The following is a 26,437-nucleotide window of genomic DNA, read 5'->3' as shown; positions in this document are numbered from 1 at the left end:
AGAGTCATTGGGGGGCCCAGGCATGGCATTGTTCTTTACAGGGCATATATGATAAAGCAAACATGATCAGTGTTATTATGTGGCCAAGATTGTATTTTTGTGCAGCCAGCCAAACCATTTCTTACTGTGTCATGACATTTTGTACTAGGCATGCACGATAAAGCAAGCATTATAAGTGTCATCATGTGGCTATATTGGCATTCTGGTGCCCCTAATCTAGCTATAATATCTTACTGTGGTATGGTATCTTCTACTGCTCCAACACTCTTTTTGGTCTCCTCTGCACTCATCTTGCTCCCTTGAAATCAATATATAATTTGTCTGTTTGTCTACTCGGTCTTCTTTCTTATCGTGATTCTAACTCTTCTTCACTTGCCTCACTTGGCTGGCTACCCTTTCACTCCCAACTTAAATTTCATTTTCTTTGATTAGTCTTCAAATCCCTCCATCAACTCGCACCTGACTATCTTGATGTACTCTTATCCTTCTAGTCTCCCTCATACTCCCTCTCGTTCCCTTCGTTCTTCCTGTCGCTTTAGAATAAAATGTTCTCTGTCCTCCATGTGACCAGTACTGCTTCCAATCTTTTCAGCTTCTTACTCCTTTACATTGGAATGCTCTCACACTTTCTCTCCACTCTATCACTGATTATTCTCTCTTTCGTCTCTCTGAAAACCCATCTTTCTCACAGTCCCCGATTGCATGCTCCCAGAATTGATGTTTTGATGTTTACCGATCATTATTTTGTATCATACCCGGTTTTAATTGTGCAGCGCTTTGGTTTAAGGCGCTATCTAAAATACAAATACAATACTGGTTATTGAATGAGGACTGCAGAGACAACTACTAGATCGTCCCATTGTCCTCTGGCCTGACACCATTGGCTGTTGAGCCACTCTTGCATGGGGTGCATGCGCAAACGTGCGTGTGGCACTAAGTAAATGCAGGAGGCCATCATCCCCAACAGTCGCATTGCCTTGCGTACAGTCACCACCCGACAGGCTACATATTGAGGGATCTGGAACAGCATGTTTTGGACGCTCTCGCTGGAGGGGAAGACAAGACCATCTTCTGTCCGAATCAGAGCACCCAGGAATTGCTTGACTTGGCTGGGGTCTAGGGTGGCCTTTTTCTCTTTTATTGAGAATCCCAGGCTGAAGAGTAGATATATTGTCTTCTGGACGTTTGATAGTCATGCTCTGTACAAATCCCCCGTTGTTAGCCAGTTGTTGAGGTAAGGATAAACTGGGATGGATTGCCTGCACAGGTGAGCCGCTGCTACTGCCAGCACCTTTGTAAACACCCTTGGGGCTGAGGCAATGCCAAAGGGAAGGACCTTGAATTTATAGTGATTGTCCTCTATTGTGAACCTTAGGTATTTTCTGTGCGCTGGCAACATTGAAATATGAAAGTATGCATCTTTCATGTTGCCATGTAATCCCTCTGTGTTAGTAGAGGGATGACCTCTTGCAGCGTAATCATCCGAAACTTTTGTGGTTTGACAAATCTATTCGCTGGGAGCAAGTCTAGCACAGGGAGCATGGTGAGATCCTTTTTGGGTACAAGGAAGTACACTGAATAAATACCCTTGTTTAGCTGTAGAACAGAGAGGACTTCGATTGCACCCTTTCCCTGCAGGATCTTGACCTCTTGCAGTAGGATCTTCAGATGTTACAGTGACAGACGCCTGGACTTTGGTGGTCGGTATCGAGGTGGTCAGCTGAACTCGATACAATAACCGTGGGTGACTGTCTTCAGCACCCACTATCTGAGGTAATTCCCTCCGATGCGTGGAAGAATGATGTTATCCATCGCCTGACCGGGGGGGGGCATGGGAGGGGACCCGGATCTGCAAGTCATTTGATTGGAGATTGGAGGCTGAGAAGCCTCTAGAGGTGGTACTTTGACCCCTTCCCTTGCCACAGCGCTGACCTCTGGGCCGATACTGGTTTGTGGCAGCTGACCTTTGTCCTGAGGACCATGTGTTAGCTGTTCCATACTTGTTGCGTAGGGAACAAGCAAGATTGTCTGCGAAAGGAGTGGCTAGAGCTCCCACCTCGCTTCTAAAATGGCCTTTGAGTAATCTGTTTTTTTCAGAGCCTCATGTTCTTTTTTCGCAGTCTCTAGCGCCTCATCTACAGCTTTACCAATCAGGTTGGATTCCTCCAACGGTTTGTTGATGAGGGAGACCCGGGTCTCCGGTTTGAAACCCGAATTCTTCAACCATGCGTGTCTCTTTAAAAGGGTACCTTGGCCCAGCGTTCTCCCTGCCGTCTCTGCAGCATCTGGCGTGTTCTTAAGAATATTATGATTCACCTGTCTCCCCTCTGACACAACTGCCAGCAGGCGTGACCGTGTCGGTTCAGGGACCTCTTGCAGGCCTTCCTGGAGCAGATTACACTGCTGTTGCGGCCAACAACGTGGTATTGTTGGCAATTCAGGTGGATAAGGCTGCCGCAGTAGTGACACGCTTCCCCAGGGCATACAACTTATTGCAGTCCTCGTCTGGCGGTGCCTCACCCTTGGACAAGGGTACTCCTGCTATTTTCCTAGTTGTAGTCACCACTAGGGAATCTAAAGTGGCATGTCCCCGAATGTAGAGAGGATCTGTAGGTGAGGGGTGAAAAAGCTTCTCGACCAGTGGGTTCACACCCCTGGTTTGAAATGGTGTCAGCAAAAAAGGGACAATACACTTTTTAACTGATTTCAGTAAGGGTATAGCCTGGTTTGCAGGTGGTTTCTCCTTCAGAATATCCTCCACAAAGTCAGTGTCCTGCACTGCTTCCTGCGTGGCAATCTGAAAATGTTCTACAGCCTTCTTCAGAATGGCATTAAATGCCATCTGGTTATCTATGGGAGATGCCTGTCTAATGGCAGGAGATGCGGGAGGATCCATGCATATTGTGTCCAGATCAGGGGTATTAGTAGGCGACAGCCATGCTGGATGATACACTGGCTGTTCATCCCCCCCCCCCAATCTGTGGCCTGGTCGATAGGGTCCTCAAAGGGATCATCGTCCCGTAAATATGGGTCCTGAGGAACCTCTTCTGTCAGGTCAAACACCTCCTCATGAAGAGGGCAGGAGGTACTCTGAAATTTAGACACAGTAGGGTAAAGGTCTTCCTAACTGTGCCTTTTAGGAGTGGTAAACCTTTCTGAGAAGTCTACGAATTTTGAAAGTCTATTCATACAGCCCTCAAACCTGTCTCTGGTTCATAAGGATGAACCAGAGGGCTCTGGAGGCAGGGGAAGGGCTCCTCTTGGGGATCTGAGTGTCTAGACTGTCGACTTAGCCAGGGGCTGGGGGCCTTCAGAATAGTCTTCCTGCATTTCTCGGCGTGTGGACATGTCTTTCGACTTGTCCTTAGGCTTACTAGCCGCCGAAACGATTTCATGAGGCTCTCCCGGATGTTCGGCGTGTCTGGGAGGGTTTTCAGCTGCTCTAGAGGCTTTACAGTAGTTTTTGACATTGCCGGCTTGACGCCCTTATGAATCTTGGTGCCGACACCCTTGTCAGTGGCATGCCGCTTACGCAGTTGTGGGGAGGGCTGCCGACCCTCTGGTCTGGCAGGTTCCGGCGAAGAAATCGGCATACCCGATGTAGTCTTATCGTCCTGACGAGCCCGTCGAGGCGGTCAGGGGAATTGTGCGTTTACCTTTGTGGGCTGTGTGTGTGTCCCTGTCGCCGGGGTGTACACTCCCCATAGCAGAACCGGTGGCCTGCCTGCCGAGGCCGGGCGCCGCAGAACTCGGCCGTTCCGCAGATAGGTCGATGGCATCTGTATCGGAGCCACGGCTGTCGCTTAACTCCTCGTCACTCAGCGCCTGTGGCGGCGGGGGAGCTACCCTCGGCCTGCATCATGGCGTAGGCAGCCCACTATTTAACTCGCCGGTCTTTAATCGTCTTTGGACGCAAGAGCTGGCAGGACGCCTCGTGGTGATCTCGAGGGAGACGCTTATTGCATCTCTGCTGCATGTCCTTTCAGGGGAATATGCTTTTACAAGAAGGGCAGCATTTAAAAAGATGTCCTGTACATAGCGACAGCAAAACCAGAAGGGAAAAGAGAGGGGAGAGGAAATACATTCTTGAAAAGAAATAGAGCCCAGTCTCTCCTCTCCCTACTGTGTAGGCCTGGCGTGAGGGCCAAGGCCACGCGGTCGACAGCGTCAACCAGAGCACCAGCCGTCGAAGTCAGCAGTTGTCTTCCACGATCTTTGGCGGTGGTAGGTAGATGTTCATCGATGAAGGGGACGAATATATAAAACGACTGGAGCTCGTGGACAAAAGATATTAGTAAGCAATTTAACGAGCTCTGCATAAGGAGACCAGCTAGCTTGATGGAAAAAAACAATCGGGGGGACCTCGATGCATGAGGGATTTTGGGTACACGTCACGTTAGGGATAGTGTAACAGGCACGCCCATGTCGACGTCCCCTTTCGATCCTCGAAAAACAAGATGCAATACACTGCAACTACCACTAGATGTCGGACTATATGCACAGCATGTGATTCTAAGAAGATTTACACGATGACTCACTGGAGTCCTTTCATGTCATCACACTGGTGATTTTATATTTTCTTTGGAACAAGTTTGCCCAAATAAAGGATAACATACTTATGATTCCATCCAGAGCTGCTGTGCCCTTTTTCAATGGATTTCAACTTGGTGGACCCACTGCGAGTGCGCAGGCGACACAGGGCGCGGTCTGACCTTTGACTTTGGAGATATATATATATATATGAATTATAAATATTGCATAGCTGTAATCTTCTTCCTGATGCTTGTATCCGTTAGAGCCTCATGCTTTGCATAGGCTGACATCTAGTGGTAGGTGCAGAGTATTGCAGGACTTGTTTTTGAAGATCGAAAAGGGATGTCGACAGGGCACGTTTGTAATACTATCCCTAGAATTAAGTGTACTGTACCGATGATCCTTCACGCGTTGAGGTTCTCAGATTGTTTTGTTTCTGACATGAGGGAGCATTAGGTAATGGTGCGAGTACAGGAGGGTAAAAAAAGAAAAAAGTGCATGTGTTGTGTATGTGCGTTCAACTCGAAGGGGGTGGAAGGGTGGGCGCATGTGAATCTAAGCAGATACGAGCATCAGAAAGACGAGAAGTCCTGTGCAAGCGGTTTACCGCGGTGAAAGGATTTCTTCAGTGCCTATTGTTGGAGAAGGTGCTTGTAAGAGGACTGCTGCTCCACCCTGTTTAAAACCCCTAAGTCTTCACCCAGCGTGGCGCACAGAAGTGGTGGGCAAGTGGTTCACCGTGGTCTGCCGGGGTAGATCGGGTCAGGAGGAACGTTCCAGTATACAGAAGCGGTGAGCCTCCTCTTTCTTTCCTTTTTGACTAGAACGCTGAGACTAGCTCCTCTGGGAAAGACGGTGCTTGTGATAACTGCTTAACACGCACAGTATCTACGGCACTGAAAGAAAGTATAGATCAAGAGTTATCACTACCATATTGCCCAGCCCTCAAGACTGGGCAACTGTTCACATGATTCCCAGGCTGGCGCAAAAGGAAACAATTATGTACAATCTACGGAGTAAGTACGGGCTCGAAGTAACACGCCCCGTTGATCTTTCAGAGCAGTTTTAGACAACCCCATAAGCATCATCTTTTCATGTGTGTCACACAGTACCCTCAGTGCAGTGACACAGGGAAGCATTTTAGGCTGTCCCAAGGTTTAAATACCTTCTCTGGGATAAACTACTCTTTCCCAGAGAAAGTAAAGTAAAATTGACTTTACTAGTCTTTTTAAATTCCTAGACCCAGCACACACTATCTTACAATAGAGTGCTGGAGGGGTTACCTAGTATCCCGTGTCTAGAAACTCATGTAGCAGCCCTATTGAAATGGCTGGTGGCAGTGGTTTTACAACGAACTACCATGATTTTTCCCGACCGCGAACAAAGGTATCGTTAAATTGTGGGAGCCATGTTTTTCAAGATGCCGTCTGAGCCCCCTCTGTCAAAACAAGTCCCGGTCTTCTTTTTTCGCCGTTTCTTTTTGGAAAGGTCCTTCTAGAGTTTGTCTCTGCGCGCCAAACTAGGTTTGGTCCCTTTGTTCCTACGCCTTTGGCGGGCGACCGCCTCTGGCGCCCGAGTGTCTGGGGTGGGCAGGAAGTGAGGGAGGTGCCCGAATCTGCCTCTGCTTAGTCTCCTAGGAGACCCAAATGCACTTTGGTGTGATTGGCTGGCTGACTGTCGGCAAGGGCAGCCACCCTGCTGGGTGAGTGGCAGCTAGTCTGAAATGAATAGGAGAAAACTGTTTAAAAGGCGAGTCTCTTGGCTTGGAAGGGAGAGTCGACCACTGGAACGAAAGAACCGAAGGAGAGCTGGAAGAGGACGGCTGCTGCAACTCCTAGACCGTTGGTTTGCCCGGTGAAGCCCTGCTGAAAGTCCAAATCGCAAAGTTCATCTCGACAGAGAAGCCCTTCAAGGACGACTTATTCCTTTGAGTTGGTGGGGCCAATCAACTCGTAAGCCACACGGATACCATTCTCAGAGCTGGTTGTAATCAGAGTGCTGCAGGAAACCGAAAAGCCAGGGAGAAGGACACCAGTTTGTGTGCTTGAAGACAGCTACCGGAATTGAAGAATTGCCAGTTTGCCAGCTTTGTGACCAGTGCTGTGCAGGAGTCCCCCGACGTCCTCCCTCTTGTCCCCACGACTGAGGCTCAGGACAGCAAGATCTGCAGGAACTGCCAGGAACAGAAGTCTTCAGATGCATCTTTTTCTTTAAACTACGGTACAGTGAAAACCAGACAGAGAGAACTTACCTCTCATTGCGAAAGGGTGTGAAACTTTGGCAACTTGCAGGCCTAGTCAGCTTGTGACCCGACATATAACCTTCTTCTGAGAACTACTTTTGAGAACCGTGGCAAAGACTTTTCCGTTTATCTACCAGAACCGTTTTTACCTATACAAGACACTAGCCCATTTACTTTGGCCTACCTGGTGAACTTAAACTATTTGCACTGTTTAAAAGTAACTCTACTATTAGTTTTATTAACTTATGCATTTTTGCTCCTACTTCAAATGCTCTGAATGCCATTTTGCTCCTCCTTCAAAGAAGTTTAAATGTTTCAGAACCGGTTAGTGTGAAGTATTGTAGGATATTTTTGTGTGATATCGATTGCCTCTTTTAGTGAATGTTTGACTGTGTAATAAATTAAATGTTATTTTACCAAGAACCCTCGAGTGTAAGTGTCTATTTGAATACTTGTAGTTGTAGACCTCTGTGTAACCTCATTACAAGCTCACAGTCCTTCTTGAGATGAGCCTGGCTGCTCAGCTCGCTTCCAAAAACCGTGTGGTACAGACTTATACCAAAGGTTGGTTTTGCTTACACCTGTAGTCATAGTTGTGTGTAGTGGTCACAGAGGGTACTGCATGCAAACTTTGCCTAACAATATTTATACACCTACACAAGGGGACGGCCCTGCAGGTTAGATTGAACATGCAGGGTATTTTATCGAAGAAATTTGCTGTATGCAAGGGATTGAGACAGGAATGGGTATTGGCCTCCTGCCTGTTCAATCTATATTTGGCGGACTTGGGGGCATTGGCTAAGGGCAGTGAGTTTTGTCACTCCAAAAATTGAGGACTTGTGTATATCCTTCTTGACTTACGCGGATGATGTCATATTATTGGACAGCACTCATATTGGGCTGCAGAAATTGGCTACTGCAGTAGAAAAATATGGTAACTTAAATCAATTAGAAAAGAACTGTGCCAAAACAAATGTCCGAAGATTGAGTAAGACTAATAAAAAACCTTTGGGTTTTTCCTGGTCAATATGTAGAGAACCAGTGATTTCGAAACAAAGTCTTACTTATCAGGGCTTCTCAATAGATTCTGGCCCAAATAAGGGGGCTCTTATCGACAGGATACAATCTAAAGCTGTACGATTGGCTGTCCAGATGAAGAAAATCTGCATAAAGTACTGTAGGTTCTCCTGTGTCCCTGTCTGAGAGTTCTAAAATATGAATGTGGTTCCAGTGCTCATGTACGGTACCGAAATAGCGTGTGTATATCGGGAATTGACTGGAATAAAATCGAGTCCATTCTCTGGAAGAAAGCCTTAAACCTTCCAAATTGTTTGCCAATTGCTGCACGACATCTGGAGCTGGGTTTGAATTCTCTGGACTAGATTCTCAAGGGGAAAATACTAAATCAGTACAGGCTATTAGATTCCCCGCTGGATAGTCTCTGTGATGACTGGAGTATCAAGTTGGGAAGAGGGCGTATTTGCACATATAGTTGCTTTTGGGAAGGCAGCCAATCTCATTTTGAGGGAGTGTGGTACAAATGGTGATCTGCTGGTTTCTACGAAGGGGTTGGTCAAGAAAATGTTGCGAGAACTTGACTGGTGCATAACAATAGACAAGGTTAATAGGTACAAATTGTATAAGAGCCTTTCGATTTGTGCTAAACCACTGCGATATCTGCCGCTTTACCCGAGACCGTTTCCCAATCCGTACTGGTGGGAGCAATTTCTTAGATTACGATTGCATTTGTTGTTAACAGGTGAAATTAAGCGGGTCAGGTCTTGTGGTGGAAATAACGAGGTGGAGGGCCTGGGAAATTGTTTTTTGCGTACATTTTCCAATATGCTACAGACCTGTGAGCATATTCTACCAGAATGTGAGGCATTACAATGCACAGCGGCAGGACCTAGTTAAAAGATTTGTTTGGAACCTTGACCTTGTCAGTAGCAAAGAACTTTTGCATAGGTTGACTAGCAGGGAGGAAACACGGTTTACTATAGCAGCGTTAAAATTGCTTGCCTTTGTATGAATTGTCAAAACTCCCAGATCGTCATCCCGTGGAGTACTTGCTAATTTGCACACTGACTTATCGCGTATTTGCACAAGAGGAAGCTTGAATCATTGTTGAAGAAATTAGCTGAATAGTTTTTTTGTTTCTCTTTTATATTAGATTTGCACCGTTTTGGATTTTTCTTCGTTTTTAATGTTTCTAAGATTTATTTGAGATGTTAATTCTGATTGTTTTTATCGTGTTGTGTAAGGTTGACTAGTTTCAACCAGTATCACAATAAAGGATTAGAAAGACGATTACAGGTATGTAATATTTGTCTTCTAGGCCTTGTGGATCTGCTTAGAATCACATGCTTTACATATTTATTTATTACATTTGTAAATCACCGAAGCCCAAGGGCATCAGGGCGCTGTTGCAACCGGTTACACTGAAAATAGTGTTGTCATTTGAGTTCGTAGTTGGCGGTCAGGTGCAAAGGGTAGTCCCGTTTAGGTGAATAACCACGTTTTTAGGGCCTTTCGGAAGGCCCAGTAGAAGGTCTCTGCTCTCAGTTCAGGTGGTAGGGAGCTCCAATGTTTAGCTGAGACTAATGGGAAGCTGGAACCTGCTCCTCTTGACCTTTTTGTCTTAGGCACCTTTACTCAGTTGGCATAAATTGTCCTTACTGGTCTGATGGACAGGGATCTTTCAATCTTCTGGCATAAGTATTGTGGCACAGTGTTGGAGATGCATTTGTGCGTGATGGAAAGAGTTTTGTATATGATCCTTTCCCGAATAGATAGCCAGTGGTCTTGTTTCCTGCTGTCTGAGATATGGTCTCTTTTGGATAAAATTCATGGCTGCTCTTAGAGCCTCATTTTGGATGACCTGGAGTTTGTCCACATTGTGTTGCGAAGTTCCTGCAAGCAGGATACTGCAATAGTCAAGTCTTGCTCCGATGATTGCTCTTGCAATGGTTAGGCAGCTTGTTGGGGAGAGGAAGTGTCTGGCTGCCTTAGTGTGTTTCGTTGTGTATGCGGCTGAAGAGGCGATTGCGTTCACTTGCTTGGTAAAGGAGAGGGTAGCATACAGATGTACCACTAGTGTTTTTACTGAAGTAGATATTGGTATCTGTAGACCATCAATGAGGAAGGAGGTGAATTCCTCACCAAGCCTTTCGAGCAGACTGGTTGAGCCCACGAGCAGAATCTCGGTCTTCTCATCATTCAGGCATAAGTGGTTGTTTGCCATCCAAGTTTGGATGGTGGAGTAGACTCTGTTGATGGTCAGGTAGTCATCTGAGTGGGATGCGGATAGGGGAATGATGATTTTGGTGTTGTCAGCATAGTTAATGAATGAGACATCCATAGTGTCTAGGAGGTTGAACAGGAGCTTGGTGAAGATATTGTATAAGGAAGGGGAGACAGGACCCTTGCGGGACCCCACAGAGTATTGGGATAGTACCTGGAGAAGATGGTGGCTTGTTTAACACCGCCTGGCCCACCTTGAATCACTTATATGTGCATTTATGCAGTAATGCTGTGCGAAGGTGTACATTAAACTCCAAGTAGCTGCCTTGCGAATAACATCTAATGGTACATTTGTAATGAAAGCTAGAGCAGCCCCAGCCCAACGAGTTGTGTGTGTCCTGGGCGTGATTGTAATGTTTTCGTGGATAGGGAATAGCAAATCTGGATGCGTTTGACAATACATTTTGAAATAGCAGATTTAGAGAGGGTCCCCTTCTCTTACTGTGGCTTAGGAAACAAATAATTGATCCATTTCCTTAGCGGCTTTGTTTTGTCTAGGTAGTACATTACTGCCCTCCGGACGTCTAATGTATGGAGGGTCTTGTCTGCAGAATTTTGGGTATGTGGAAGAAAGTTAAAAGCTCTATGGATTGATATGGGTTACTGAGATCCAAAACTTGAAATTAGGCGCTGGACAGTGGTTCCTTTGTATCCAAGGAGTATCAGTTTCCACACACGTTAGGTGTTTGCAACATTTGTTGATTTATTTTTCCTTCAGTAATTCACACATTGGTTGTCACTCTTGTGACCAACATATTCTGTGCTAAAACTTCATGTTTTACAGAGTATGTGATATACTTTTATTCCATTAGTGCCGACACGTGTTTCAACCTTTGAGGTCTTTCTCAAGGCAAATGTAGGGTCAGCGGGTTCCTGGATGGTTGGAATTGAAATTCATATGTTCAGCAATGGTAGAGGGTGACACCGCTTACTCTCGGGTTAGTATCCTGGTCTCGCAGTGATCTGCTTCAATGAGCAGATCACCGCGAGACCAGGAGACTACACAGACACTCACCCTCTACTGTTGCTGAACATAAGAATTTCAATTCCAACCATCTGGGAACACGCTAACCCTACGTTAACTTTGCCTTAATTTATCTGTACTTTTAAATCGCGAGTTCCGCTCCTCTCGCTTACCTGAATTTCTCAGTGTTATTACACTCTGGCGTCTTCCTATGGCCCCGATCCTGCATATCACATTAGGCATCCATGAGCTGTGCACTCCCGCCGTCAAACGCCTGTCTGTACGTCCATGATTCGGCTCCTTCACACTCACTCTCACTCCTTTCTGCGACCGGTTTTTAATGCCGGTCGCTCTATCTTTGTTGTCACTGGCGTCCCGTTGTCACGTGACCAGTTCTTGACCCAAGGTACTCCCCTCTATTATTCCTCGTTGGCTGTCCCATGGTCATGGCAACCCATCTACCTTTTCATTTGTAGATAATTATATTCGAGCCCGAGTTTACACCTGATCCTTCTGATGTTTTTACGTCATTCCCATTGGGTATCATGTCATAATATCACCAAGCTGTTTCTTCATTTTACAAGGGGATGCATATTCAGTTCTTCTCAATTAATCAACCGCAACGTGACCCCTTGCAGTTTTATCTAAGAAATATTTTCGAACTGCGCATTTTAACGTGCATCACCTCATTCTGGTCTTTCATTCAGACCTTCCTCTATGCTTTTCGTTAGAAATATAAATGCCTTTTCTTTTAGCATGAGCTTCCTCCGGTCCATATTGATATCACTGCTGCTTTTTACCTGGTAGACCACCTTAATTCCTCTGAATTGTGTATTCTTTCAATAAAATGACCCACAAGTGGGGCCATCCGAGTTCTATTTTTAATACAACTTCTGTTCCGTGATCCGGGTCTTAATGTTTCTCTCCGTTTTCCCTATATAAAGCTTGTGACAAGGGCACCAGATCACATATACTACAAATTTAGAGTTGCAGTTTGTTAGAAGCCTCTGCTTCCATGGGCTCGTAAGGCCTAAATCTATTTCTGTGGTTTTTGTTTGTCTGTTGGCAGCAAGAACAGTTACCACATTGGTAATGTCCCTCAGGTGCCCGCATGCCCCAGGTTGCTGTCAGTTTTGGCTGGACCTTAGCTTGTGTTGTGATGTCTTTACACATTATTTGATCTTGGACTGATCTACTCCTCCTAAAGGCAACCAATGGTCTTTCTATTGGACATTTTCCTCTTTCTAGGATTCTCCAATTACGGTGGATAATTTTCTTTATCCGATTTAATAGGCTACTGTAGGTATTCACAAATACCAGACTGTCTTTTGTCATCTCTGTCTCTTGACTGATGTTCAAGTATCGCCTCACGGTGATTGTTATCTGCCCTTTTCATTGCCTTTTTTGTGAGGTTAACTGGATAACCCCTTTCATGTAGGTTTTTTCTCAGTTTCCTAGCTCCTTCTCTGTAGTCCTCCCAGTTAGTACTATTTTTCTTCATCCGCAGAAACTGTCCAAAAGGCAAGTTATCGCGTTTATGTCTCGGATGGCAACTCGTATAATGCAATAATGCATTTCGGGATGTGGGTTTTTTGAAGGGTTTTACATACAGCTCCCCTTTGTTGGTATCCACTCCGATTGTAATATCAAGGTAGTTTACTTCTCCCGTACTCTAGTTTTCAGTGAACTTTAGGTGTTGGTCTTTTAGATTTAACCATTCAAAGAACAAGACTGCTTCCCTTTCTTCCCCCTTCCAAACCAGGATGACATTGTCTATGTACCTTCTCCAGGTCTGGATATTCTCTTTATATGGATTAGTATCCGAATAAATGTAGTTCTTCTCAAAAGCCTCCATATAAAGATTAGCGATACTCAGATCTAGTTTGCCCCCATCGCTGTTCCCTGTATTTGCTTATAATAGCGTTGCCCCCATCGCTGTTCCCTGTATTTGCTTATAATAGCGTCCATTGAAATGGAAGTAATTTTCTGTGAGCGCTACCTCAGCGCACCACATAATAAAGGATGCTGGGGTCTTAGTATCTCTAATTTCTGTCAATAATCTTTCTTCTAATACTTCCAGTGATGCCTTGTGTGGTATGTTGGTGTACAAAGACACTACATCCAGACATATCAGGAGCTCCTTAGATGGATCGAATGGTCTACCCTCTACCTCATTTATTATTTGAGTGGTATCCTTTACATACGAGGACATCTTCCTCACCATCGTTGCATATAATCATCTGCAAGTTTCGATAATGGCTTCAAGACCGAATCGCATCCCCACACAATCGGTCTCCCCAGTGGTCAAGTGAGGGATTTGTGTATCTATGGGAGAACATAGAACTGGTGTGTCCTGGGCTTCTCTACTTTAAGAAAATCTGCTTCTTTCTTTGTGATCCAACCTCTCTCCTGGGCTTTGGTCACCTTTTGATGTATTGCTTGTTCCAATTTCTGTGTTGGGTTAACTTCCAGCTGTTGATAGCTGTTCTCATCATTTAGCTGCCTCATGCATTCTTCAATGTAATCTTTTCTATTTAAGACTTTCTGCCCCTTTATCTGCTTTTCTGACCACTATGGACCCGTTATTTAGTAAAGCCTTTAAAATCCCTTTCTCATCTTTATTCAAGTTTTGAAATATTTTTTCATTCTCTGTTTTCTTCTCCAACAGTGCCAATTCTTGTAAAACTCTGTTTTCAAATACTCTGGCTTCAGAAGTATATGCATTTGATGGGGGACAAAAATCAGATTTTCTATGTAATCCACTGTCTGGTTCATAGAGTTCTTGCTTATCCCCAAAGAACCGCTTTAGATTCATTTTTCTCATGAACTCAGCGAACTCTTCCCTGAACTTAAAATGGTTGTGCTTATTTGTTGTCACAAAGCCTAGTCCTTTTTCTAAGGTCGATGTCTCGTTTTTGCTCAGTTGGTAGTCCGACAGGTTCACCACAGTGTGTTCATGCTGCAGGTCACTCTCTGGTCCAGATCCCATTCCTGTTGGTCCCGTCCTAAAAACTGCTGTCCATTTGGGTTTCCTCTATTACTGTTTCTCCTATTACGGCCCTGTCTTCCTCTAAAGGCCCTCCTTCCTGCAATGAAATCTAAGTTTCTCCCTCTTCTACCTGTGCCGTTTCCTTCTCCTGTACCGTCTTCACTCGAGCTACACGATGTCCCTCTGAACCGCACTTTCCTCTTACCATTACTCGGTTTCTGGTTCAATCCTAGGTCATCCTGCTCTTTGGTAAGTAATTCTCCTGCACATAAAGAAAAGCTTTTTCATGAGTGAAATGTTGAATATCTTTTTTAATCGTCTGATTCGTTCTTTCATAAGATCTTCCACCACAAACGCATCTCCTAGAGCTCCTCTTGGGGGAAATTACCTGGAGCAGAATAGCTTGCACTTCCGGTTGACACTGGTCGCAAACAGATCCATGAGGAGTGCCCCAAAGGACTTCCTGAGCTAGTTCCCACATGTGAGACACTGTGCTCTGCTTGCTCAGAGCGTCCGCCGCCGTGGTCTCCTCTCCGGCTAGGTGAACTGCCGATAGGGAGATTCATTCTTGAATTGCCCAGTACCAGAGCTGCAATGCCTCTCTGCACAGTGGTAGTGACCCTACAACTCCTCTCTTGTTGAGGTAGTTCATGGCCACTGTGTTGTCCGTCATTATCAGGACATTCTTTCCCTGTACAGAGGGTAGAAAGGCCTTCAGCACAAGTCAATTGCCCTCAACTCCAAAATATTGATATGTAGTTAGGGCTCCGATGGAGACCTACAACGGCTGATTGTCAGATCGTTGGTGTGGTCTTCCCACCCTGTGAGTGAAGTGTCCGTCACTACTGTTATCTCCGGCCATGGCTGTCAAAAAGGTTCTCCCTTCAGAATGTTGTCCTCACAGGCCCATCACAGAAGGTCCTGTGTGACTCTGCTCGGAACCTGAAGGATGTCTGACATCCTGCCTGAGAATTGGGACCACTGAGTCCTGAGAGCCCATTGGAGAGATCTCATTCTGAGGCGAGCCTCTGGCCCAGAAAAATGCAGGATGCCATGAGGTCCAGCAACGTCAAAGAAATTGAAGGCCGGAAGACTCTGGGCACTCTGCAATTTGGTGGCCACCTGCAGAATGTGAGGAGCCCTGACCTTGGGTAGCAAGGCTTTTTCCGAGGAGGCATCCAGGACTGCTCAATGAATTGGAGTCTTTCAGAAGGTATCATATTTGACTTCTTGTAATTGAGGAAGAAGCCCAGTTTGTGGAGAAAGTGACAAGTCACGCTGAGATGATCTAGGGTCTGTTCGGGAGAACAAGCCCTGATCAGCCAATCGTCCAGGTAGGGGTAGATGTGAATCCCCCCTCTCCTGAGACTCCCTGCCACCACCGCAATCAATTTGGTGACCCTCGGGGCGGAAGTCAGCCCAAATGGCAGAACTCGAAACTGAAAATGAGAACCGCCAACTGTGAACCTCAGGTACTTTGTGCTTGTGTTGGATAGGCACATGAAAGTAAGCATCGTGAAGGTCCAATGATACCATCCAGTCTTGGAGTTGGAGGGCCTGAAGGATCTGAGAAAGGGTAACCATCTTGAACTTGTCCTTGCTGAGGAACTTGTTCAAGTTTCTTAAATCCAAGATGGGTCTGAAGCCTCTGTACTTTTGGGGGATTAGAAAATACAGGGAGTACTAACACCTTTTCCTCTCCGTTGCAGGTACTGGTTCTATTGCACCTTTCTCTAGCATGATCAAAATGTCCTGCATAAGGAGCGGATCTGTAATTTTCAATTAGCTGTTCCCTGGTGGATGATCCTGAAGCCTTTATAGAAAAGGAAGGCAGTAACACTGGGCAACTGTTTCCAGTGCCCAAGCATCTGAAGTAAGGTCTCGCCACTCTTTCAGATGCTGTGAGAGCCTGCCTCCCACTGGGGTCTTGTGGATTAAGGCCTCAGAGAGGTTTTGAAGCGGCTGAAGCAGAGACTGAGGGCAAAGCTGCTGCTGCTTGGGCTGATTTAGCACCTCTCCATGGTCCACCACGAGGGAATCTTCTTTGTCCTCTATGACTGGCTTGTCCTCTCCCTCTTCCAATTGAGAAGTAGAAACAAAAGGACTTATCCCTCCAAGATGACGTACCAGAGTAGTGTTGAGGCTGTCTAATAGCGGCGCTAAGAGATTCAGCTGCCGCTTTTGAGGTCTGTCGCCTTTCCAGACTCAGCCTTGCTACTAAACAGTCTCAAGCCGTCAAAGGGCATATTGAGCATTCTAGATTGCACGTCGGGTGCAAATCCAGACTTCCTCAGGTACCCAAATCTGCGTAACACAATGCTATTCGCCATGGATCTGCTAATACTATCTGCAGTGTCCAGACCTGACTGGAGGCACTCCCATGTTGCCTCTGTACCATCCTTGATAGCCATGAAGCCATCTCTCTCTTCCCCTTCAGGCATGTGGTCAGACGCCATTGCTGCACAATCCCACAGGATGAACGGAAATTTTGTTAAGACACAAGTGGCATTTGCCGATTTCAAGGCCATGCTACCGCAGTAAATACTTTCCGTGCCAAATTTATGATCCCTGTCTGTAGGAATGTTAGGATAAGCAGATTGTTTTGGGGACGTGGCAGCTTGGATCACCAAACATTCTGGACTCGGGTGCTTGGTCAAGTAATACGGTTCACTGCTTGACAATCTATATTTCTTGAGAAAGTTCTTATTAACTGCAGAAATAGAATCTGGTGTTTCCCAATTTGTTGTAATCCTTTTTTTTGCAAAGCAATATGGAAGAGCAAAATGGGATCCCTCTCTGGACCCTGATCCAATGTGTCCGTCAAGTCATCCTGTTGAAATGGAGGAGCAGGTCTACTCCATACCAAATATTCTACTACCTTGCTCATCAATTGTCTAGATGAGCTGTCAGTATGATCTGGCTTTCCCAATTCCAGCTCAGGAGATATATCTAATCCACTGGCTGTTTGTAGTTTGTCATAGAGTTCTTTAAGTCTAGATTCATCTGAAATGAAAATTTGGCACATTTGGAGTGCCATATTGAAGACCAAACAGTGTCTGATCATCATCAGATGGTTCATGTTCTTCATAGATTGAAGAAAGAATTGAAGAAATCTTTTTGTCCAAGAGGCTTGTAAGCTGTCTCTTGTGTTGCCTTCAATGGCTCCGAAAAAGTCTTCGGAGTAGGCCTCTAGGCCAATGGAGTTAAAGTCTTCGACTTAGGCATTGATATGGTTGTCAAAGGTTCCGGCGTCGATGGAACCGATTTTGTTTTTGATCGAAGATATCTTGGACAAAACCCTCAACGGGTTGGATTCTCGACTTGTCGAGGTCCTCAACACCTTTCCACTCTTTCGAGGCTTCGAAGGTTCTTGATGTTTCTTCAGGATTGCGTCCCAGACTCGAGGGTGCACAGGGTTTAGCCCTAGATTTTCCCTTGTCGTCTTTATGCAGAGCAACCGGGGCATAGTGTTCCTTCCAATCTTTCGAGGGAGTAGGGGCTTCTCTTTCAAAGTTTTACTTCATCTCCCTCCCAAACTTTTCCCATTTTGCTGAGGAGTCGGATTTAATTGGACATGTTATTCTCTCGGGTGAGGAGTCACTCAAGTAAGAAGGAGACCTATGATGTCTTTTCTTTGACTTCGTGGAAGAAGATGAAGAATGATGCAAACGACTTCTCGATCGAGATTTCTTAGATCTTTATCGATGAGAAGAATCTCTCGACTCATCCGAAGTATGATTTTTCAGGACAGAAGGGGATTTGGGAATTCTACCCAATGCCAATTTACCTCTGCGCTCCCTCAGAGCCCCGTCAGGCATCGCCCGATAGGATTTGCAGTCCTTCGAAGGATGCTCGTGCCGAGGCACCACAGGGAAACGCGCTGGGCGTCAGTGATGGACATCTTCGACCCGCAAACCTGACACTTCTTAAAACCAGTCTTGGGCATCGATGGTGAAGACATGACGTTTTTATTTAACAAACCGAAGTGCACCGTAAACTCTCTCAAAGCTAAAGCTGCATCGGAAAATCAGAACTGAAGCTAACAGGCGCTGCGCGTGATACATATACTGCAGATGACGTCGACCATCGGACGGAGGCCTTCGAGGGACATCGAGTCATCGAAGCTACCGCACAGCGCCTTCTGTCGAGAACATTCTTTGCTGAAGCAGCTGAAGCTGGAAGAGAATGATCAAAGATGAGGAATACGTGAGAGGACACAATCCATTCGAATAAGCAGTTTACCAACCTGACTGGAGCAGCAGAAAAGGCAGAGTTCAGATAAGTATCCTTACAACAGACAGCAGTAGCAAGTGCAACACTTCAGATGGCAGTGTGTTAGAAGTTGCACTTCAAAATAAATAACTCCGGGGAAGAGTATAAAATAGGAGACCATCTGCTTTTACTGGTCTCACTATGTCTGATATGAGCTCTGGGATATTTCCCGACCGGGCACGCTTCTCTCTGCATGCTGCCTTCGGTTCCACCCCGCAGGCACGGAGTACAGCTCACCATGACCCCCTGGAGTACGCCAGCCTCCAGGCACGGTCTGTTGCACGCTTCTTGCAGGAAAAGCTTTCAGACGTTGCATCACACTTTCCGCTGCGCAACCTCTGCAATTTATTTTAATTTTGTATTCATTTTAATTGTTCATTTATAACACGCTTAATACCAACAAGTGGTTTCTAAGTGCGGAATTGGAATTAAAATTTATGTTGCGCTTCGTTGTCTTGCTTCCAAGACAAACGCGTTGCCCCCGAGCTATCCTTCCTTCAGACTTTGGGGGAAGAGGACCAACTCAGGATTGGAAACTGGAATAAGTGGATGGTAAATCCCAACGGACCCTTCTTTCCTCCCCTTCAGTGAATTTTGCCAGCAACGTATTTTCCTTTGCCACCTACAAAAAGAAAGTACTTCTGCTGCTGCTGCTACTACTACTACTACAACAACTACTTCCACCACGACGACTACTCCTGGCCTGCACCCGAGGGAGCTTTTTTATGCCTCCGAACCTCCCTCAGGTGTGAGCTGTTAAGCCTAATTGCCTGACCTTTAGGCCTGTACTGCTCCTCAGCACTCTTCTTCGTCCGGGTACTCCTGGGATTATGGGACTTAGCCCTAAGCAACAAAATTAGAATGTGGTACTTCTTTTGCTTGGCAATATGCCACTAATAAGGTAGGATAACGGGGACAGTTATACGAGGGAATATCCCAGTGTGGCTGACCTTGTTCCTCTCCCATGTGATCCTCCCGCAGAACACCCCTCTAACTCCAAGTGTCAGGGGCAGGGTCCAAAGTCAGGTTTGTGGGCCGAACCATACTGGGTTTGTTACATAAGGCAGAACCTGACAGCTGCTACCACTGCTACACCTTTGTAAACACCGGTGGAGCTGAGGCTATGCCGAAGGGAAGTACCTTGAATTGGTAATGAGTTAACCCTACTTTGAAGCTTATGTATTTCCTGTGCACTAGCAGTATTGTAATATGAAAGTATGCATCTTTTGTGTCCAATGTTGCCATGTAATCACCTTTCTTTAGAAGTGAAAATACTTCTTGCAGTGTAGTCATTGTGAGCTTTTGCGGTTTGACATACGTGTTTGCAGGATGCAGGTTTAACATAGTTCAATCCTTTTTGGTACAAGGACGTATACTGAATAAATGCGTTTGCACACCTGTAGAAGTGGAACCAGCTCTATAGCTGTTTCTGCAGAAGAGTTTGAATCTCCGCTTGTATATCAAGTGATGCTCTTGCGACATTCTTGACTTTGGCAGATGGCGTTGAAATTGTTCCAGGAATTTGATGGAATATCCACTGGCCATTGTTGACAACACCCACTGTTCTGATGTGATGCCCTCCCATGCATGGGCGAAGTGAGTAATGCAACCCCCTACCGGGGAGATGTGTTGGGATGCACGAACAGCGTCCCAGCCAGTAAAAGCGGTTCAAGTTGAGGAGAATCTATAAGAAAACAACATTATAGAAGCAGAGTGCCGCGGACGGCACATACATTGTATTAGTTAGGTCTAACACATATTAGACACCTACCTATAGCAACAGATGTACTAATGTTGCGGCTGCAGAGGTTACAGACCGGGCATCATTATAGGCCTAGTTTTTAGTTGATGTATTGTAGTAACGTAGGATAGCATGATGAACGGGAAGAAAGGAAATACGAGGAAGATGGAGTCAGCAAGGTACTGTGGTAACAGCAAGGTTGGTGTGCTAACTTGATAGAAGCAATGCCATTTTAGAAGTTCACACGTAGTACATAGTGAACAGACGAGAGTACATGTCTTGGTGTGAAGCTGCAGCTTTGTTAGTTCAGATCCAAAAACCAATCCCCATTCCCATTACCCAGGAGAGAAGCCAAGGTTAGAGGCACCCATTGTGCGCAGATGAGCACCAATTGTATCCAGCTGCAGGGCATGAAAGCAATGGAAACAGAATGTTACTTGGTAAAAGAGCTGAGAGTGATGCGCCCTTTGAAGGACAATATTCATGAGAATAAGGCACAAGGCTCTGTGATGTCAAGGAGCCAGGCAAAGCGTTAATGAGGAAGCCTTTTGTATCATCAAGAGCAGGGTTGGCCTCGCCAAGGCTCTTTGATCGCGTCTGGAACAGGAAGGTGCACATCACATGATGGTCCCAAATGTACAGGCTTATCGATGAGAACCCCACTGATCACACATCTGGGTTCGGCATTGACGATGTAGGGGACCACATGTCTTGGGGTATGGGGGTAGTGTAGATGTGGCCAATCGGTAAAGGGACTAGGGGGGGGGGGATTAGCATGTTATATAGGTGCTTGCATCATGTTGTACACATTATTATGCATTTGCAGTTCTTCCACTATAAAAGGTTTAACGTCTTAAGATAAGACAAGCTGAGTGTGAGTTTGGTTCTACGGAACTGACCAAGACCCTTTTTGCATGTAATAAACCTTGTTTCTCTTTCAAAGGAGGTGCAACGATTATTTTCGTCGTTTGGATTGTTTTTACTCTACGTTTTTTTGGGCTGCCATTCCTTTCACATGAAAAGGGACCTGAACGAATGTGTCATTGTTGGAGGGGTTAGAGGAGCCTCTATCTAGCAGCTGCACATCTGCCCCAACCTTTCCCAGTGCCTAAAGTCTCTAAGAGGGGAGGTTTGAAAATTAATTTGTTTGACCCTGAGATTAATACCACAGGGAGGGGATTGCTCCGTCTGTAAAGTCTGGCTGGGAGGACATTGAATATCCCTGGCCTTGAAAGGAATGAAGGGTATTAAAACACACTGTGTTTGATGTAAGGCTTGTTTGAAATTTGACCTTACGTTTTCAAGGTTTCATGTGTGTCGTCAACCGCTTTATCAAATAGGACTGATTTTTTTTTTGTTATTGCCATGTTTATTACAGTGGCTTGGGTTTCATGCTTAAGGCCTGAATTATGCAACCAGGAGTGGTGTCTTAGTAAAGTGCCCTCTGCTACTATTCTGCTTGCATTGTCAGCGGCACCTAACGTATTTTTAATTATATTTTTAGCCACCCGTTTCCCTTCTACAACATTTTTAAGTAACTGAGATTTATATGGCTCTGGAATAGAATCTAATTGTTGCTGCAAGTCCCACTGTGCACTATTGTAGCTTGCAAGCAAGGTAGTGCTATTAGCTACCCGTTTTTGATAAGCAGCTGAGGTGTCAGGGTCCTGTATTCCAGGAGGGGAAAGGTGGTGCATAAGGTTAGCGGGTGTTTCACCATTTGAAGTATTTGTTAGTGTTTTTGAGACATCCATGAATTCCTTAACAATAGTTCTACCAGGAGACTCGAGTTACCCCTTTCCAAGATGGAGGAAGCTGTTCTAGGATGTGATTGGTTGGAGGTCGAGGAAAGGCAGCTTGGAATGTTTAGCAGGATTCTAAACTGCCTTTCATTCAATATGTGAACAAAGCATGTCACAGCAAACAAGAGCTCCTGATATTTATGACTAAAAGCAGCTTACTGGAAGAATAAGAGGAGGAAATCTAAGGAAGATAACTTCCTTCATATAATACCCTTTCAGAGACTAGAGCTAAGTGTATTTAAGTCCTTTTAATGTGACTACAACTATAGGTAAAGTTAATAAGTTGTGAGGCGGGTGTAAATAATTTGCAGAACTGTATATTAGTTAAAAGTGTATTTACAAATGTACGTTTTGGGTTTGAAGCAGTCAAGACTGCAGGTGACTCGGAAGAGACACAGCGCGTGAGCCTGTTACTTGCATCTCTGCTTGGTTTATGTGCACGCGAGCAGCAGCAAAGACCAGGGTTATGATATGATAGTTTATTTATAACAAGCTTAATACCCAGAGGTTTCTAAGCGCGGACCCAGGGAATCAAACCTGTGTTGATCTGTGTCATCTTGCTTCCAAGGTGAGCATGTTGCCCCTGAGCTATCCTCCTGAGGTTGATTAGAGGAAATGACCCAGCCGTGTTTACCAGCGTGGTGAGCTTGTGCTAGAGTTGCCATGACAACGCTAGTAATTATTTTTCGTTAGTGCGCAGAGAACAGCTTCTGAGGAGAAGCGTTACTAAAAGCAAGGCAAGAACCATTTCAGCACAGGTGCACAGGGCTTAGAGACAAATGAAAGGAAGATTCTTAATGAGCCCAGTGGCACGGTGCTATGAGCTAAAGGCAAGTTAGAATTTAAGTGAGCGGCAGTGCGGAGGAACAGGCATGCAATATGTTGCGCCATCTGAATGACACTTGGCATAGTAGGATCATGGTCTGTCCTCCCTTCGTTCCCCCTCCCTTGCCTCGTCGCGCTTTGAAACACTTGTGTATAGGCGCATTATTAATGCCATATCATATCATTAAAGTAATACAATAAATAAAATAAAGACTTTTATAGTGTTTAGAAAATATGCATAAGTACAAATACGAAACTGAAGGTAACAGAATAAGGAAATAAGGCAAAAGGAGTAAGTTGAGGCAGGCAGAAGAAATATCAGTACAAGAAGCAAGATTTAAAACTAAAATAATTCAGAGTGAATGCTCTAGGGACATCCAAGAATTCCCCCTGCTGAATCCTTCTTGGGAATGAGTATCTACAGTAAGCACTAAGAAGACAGGTAAGAGGATTCTGTGACGCCTTCAAACTTAGAGGAGGCTGACAGGTAAAAGTAAGGCAAGAACCGGAGGGGAGTGAATCTATGTCGACAAGAGGGAACAGAAAGAGGTAGGAAGAAACTAATACCTTCTTGCATTTGGTGTACAGGTCAACCGCTTTCAACTGAAGAATTGAAAGAGTCGCAAGCAGTGTTGTGCCGTTTATTAGTTTGTCCACTTCCCCTTTCCCCCAGGGTTGTCTGTTCAGCATAAGTTAATGGAACTTGTTGAGTAGACGATTCGGAGGGGTCTGCAGGGTTCGTCGTCAGCCTCCGTGGGATCAAGTGCTGGGACCTGACATGAGGTAGCAACTCTTACCCAACGCATAACATTTTTTACTTTGTCAGGTGGAGCTTCTGCAGTAGACAATTGGTATCCTGCCCTTTTGCTGGTCATGAATACGACCAATGAATCAGGCTTCAAATGCCCCCTAATATATAGTGGGTCTTTAGACTCAGATTTCAAAGCCTTTTCAACTCTAGGGTTTACCGCCCTTGTGAGGGGTGGTATTGTTAAAAGAATGTTGAATTCACTTATTGATAGATTGTAGCAATGGTATAAACTAATTTACAGACTTTTTCTCATTTAAAATTTCATCAACAGAATGTGTGTTCTACAGACACTTGTGCTTAGATTTTAAAATGATTTGCCACTCTGTTGAGTAGGCAATTAAGTAATAGTTGATCATCAGTAGGGGAACTAGTTCCAGGATCATCAGTGACATCGGGAGACTAAGATACAAACATCAGGGTCATCATAAACCGGATCACTTTGATCATCATACCAAGACCCCTGGTCATCAGTACCTTGATCATTTTGAAGGTATCCTGCCCTGCTTTTTCAGTGACATCAATAACTTCCAATACATCACAATACACAGAAAAATAACATGATCTAAATAGTTAATTGTTACACAACTTAACTTGGGGTTTATACCAGTGAATATCATAAACCACCAATTCTCCATATTCCTACCAATAGGAGCGAATTTACTTAAAAACAAGGACCTTGGAGTTTTTTAATTCAGTACAAGCGATAACTAGGTGTTTTAATGATTCAATTTCAGCATTACAATAGCGACACAGATTGTCCTTGGTCTCTGTTTTTTTTTAGAAATAACAGCTCTTTCGTTTTATACAAGTTCAATCGCAGCCTTAAGAACTGATCCCGATGATATCGTGATGGAAATGGAGTTAAATATTTCGGCAGCTGGTCGATTCCCTTTAGAGCTAGCCCAATATCAAAAGATGATCTAAGAGAGTTATGTTCAACTTCATTTTGTATCCAATGACATCTTTTCATTTTCTGTTTTGCAATTTGAGGACGCTGTAGTACAGTTTCTATATCAATATTGGCATGCTTTAAGATGGTATTTATCCTCTCTGCCCAGTTCTTTAAGAAACCAGCATAGGGAACGTCTTTTTTTGGAGCCAGAATTCAATATGGTATCGATGGTAAATCTAGGTGCATTTTTCTCCAAAGTGCAATCGATTTTCGGAGTACTGTTCCATATAAGGAGTCCAAGCATAATTTGTATCTTATGGCTACATTAGATAAATTCCTTGGGAGTTTAAGCACCTTCCTCCAAAAGGATCCCTCCACAACTGACCAAATCGATTTGTTTAAGTTCCAACCGGACTCACTTCCAAAGGAGATTGTCGGCACCACCTTCTGCGAGTAAAGTGTAAAGATCAGAATTGGGAGAATTTTCCGTTGTCGGCATGTAATTTTCAGATCCAAACGTTTAATCATCCATTTATCTATAATTGATGTAACAGATGTTAAATATCTCTTGGTTGATATCATCGCCGGATTGCAGTAAGTATTTATTAATGACAAATATTTGTTTTTCTTGTGATCTAAATGAAATATTTGCAATACTGTCGCTTGCACAAATATATTTGGGTTTTCTGTTTTAATTATCTTCCACATGTTATTCATTTTTATCATCGTTATTAGGTCTCCCTTTAGAATTTTTTCCAGCGGGATGGATTAAGATTACGTAGCCATCTCTAGATGGAATTTCTCGAAGCCACGTTTCCTGTAAACATATCCCAAAATTGACAAGTGTGAATGGTAGTTCGTTAAATAAGTGCAGGAAACCTCAAGTGTTCCAGGAGAAGAGCTAACTTCTCCAGTTGTGGTCGAGAGCTAGTGACTGTTTTGTTGTCTTACTGAATCGATCTCGGATCCATTTCTTTGTGAGCGACATTGCCTTGATGGTCATTTACTCTCTGTTTTGCTATTGATCGTGTTGGTTCCCCAGAATTCAAGTTAGCATCTTCACGATTCTCATTTATTACATCCTTGCTCTTTTTATCATGTTCTGTTAGTAATTCAAAGCAAAAGAAGAGAAGCTCATCTTTGGCTGCCAGCAATGTTTTCATTATTATATGTGATTTTATATGTAAAATCACCAAATCCGAACGAATTTCAGTAACATATTCCACAATCAATATGTCTTCAGATGATATTGTTCACAGGGAGGAAATGCAATGGAGTAGTTTTATAACATTCCCTCGATTTAAATTGGCTTCATTCTTGATGGACAGTATGTTTTCCAATTGAACTTTCCATCTTTTAGTGACTGAATCAGTTGAAGTAGTTCTTCGAGTCACGTTTCCAGCCCACATTGTTTTTTTAGCTGGGCAGTAGTTAATTTTGGGTTTAGACTGCATACTTTCAATTCAGAATGATCAGATTCTGTGCAGGCATTTTTTCCTGAGGTTGAGGGTTTGTCGTTTGAGCAAAAAAGATCTGTTTTTGATGGGCCCATGTGACAGTTCTTCCGCCTAATGTGGAATTAGAGGTTTAGACAGATTGTACTGTTGGATTTCTCACGATCACAGAGGAGTGAGAATCAGAGCTTCCCGAGGTATTAGCGTAGACATTTGAGGAGTCCAAAGATTCACTCGCCTCAATCGAGTAAGTTGACAGATCAGCCAAATCTATTGAACCTGGTGATGGAAGAACATTTTCATCTGCACCATCCACACAAGGTCGTTGTTTGGACTCACACCTTCATTCTTTTTTTTCTGCACTTTTGTAGCTCCCAGATTTAGAAATGCGCGTGAAAAGACCAATTTTTGGAGTTCTCAGATTCCTTATAAATTTCTTTGAATTATTTGAACGCCCTTTTGGTCTATTTACTGATTTTATATTTATTTTCTTCTGTACAGGTTTAAGCTGGTTCTTTGTACTTTCTTTGGTTTTATCCGCCAAAGCTTTGGCTGGTCCAGTAAAGATTCCAAATGAGGTAATCTTTTTCATAGGTATTGTCACTTAGGGCG

At 44.5% G+C, this 26,437-nt stretch overlaps 1 protein-coding gene across 5 annotated transcripts in view; it reads right to left on the bottom strand.

Moving 5' to 3' along the window:
* PICK1 (protein interacting with PRKCA 1) overlaps positions 1-26,437 on the bottom strand; it is a 422,731-nt gene that overhangs the window by 306,546 nt on the left and 89,748 nt on the right. The window lies entirely within an intron of this gene.

The sequence above is a fragment of the Ambystoma mexicanum genome, chromosome 7q (genome assembly GCF_040938575.1).
Source record: "Ambystoma mexicanum isolate Mex_15411 chromosome 7q, UKY_AmexF1_1, whole genome shotgun sequence".
In the NCBI taxonomy this organism is placed as follows: Eukaryota; Metazoa; Chordata; class Amphibia; order Caudata; family Ambystomatidae; genus Ambystoma; species Ambystoma mexicanum.
The sequence above is the reverse complement of the archived record's forward strand: the minus strand, read 5'-3'. Positions and strand labels throughout refer to the sequence as shown.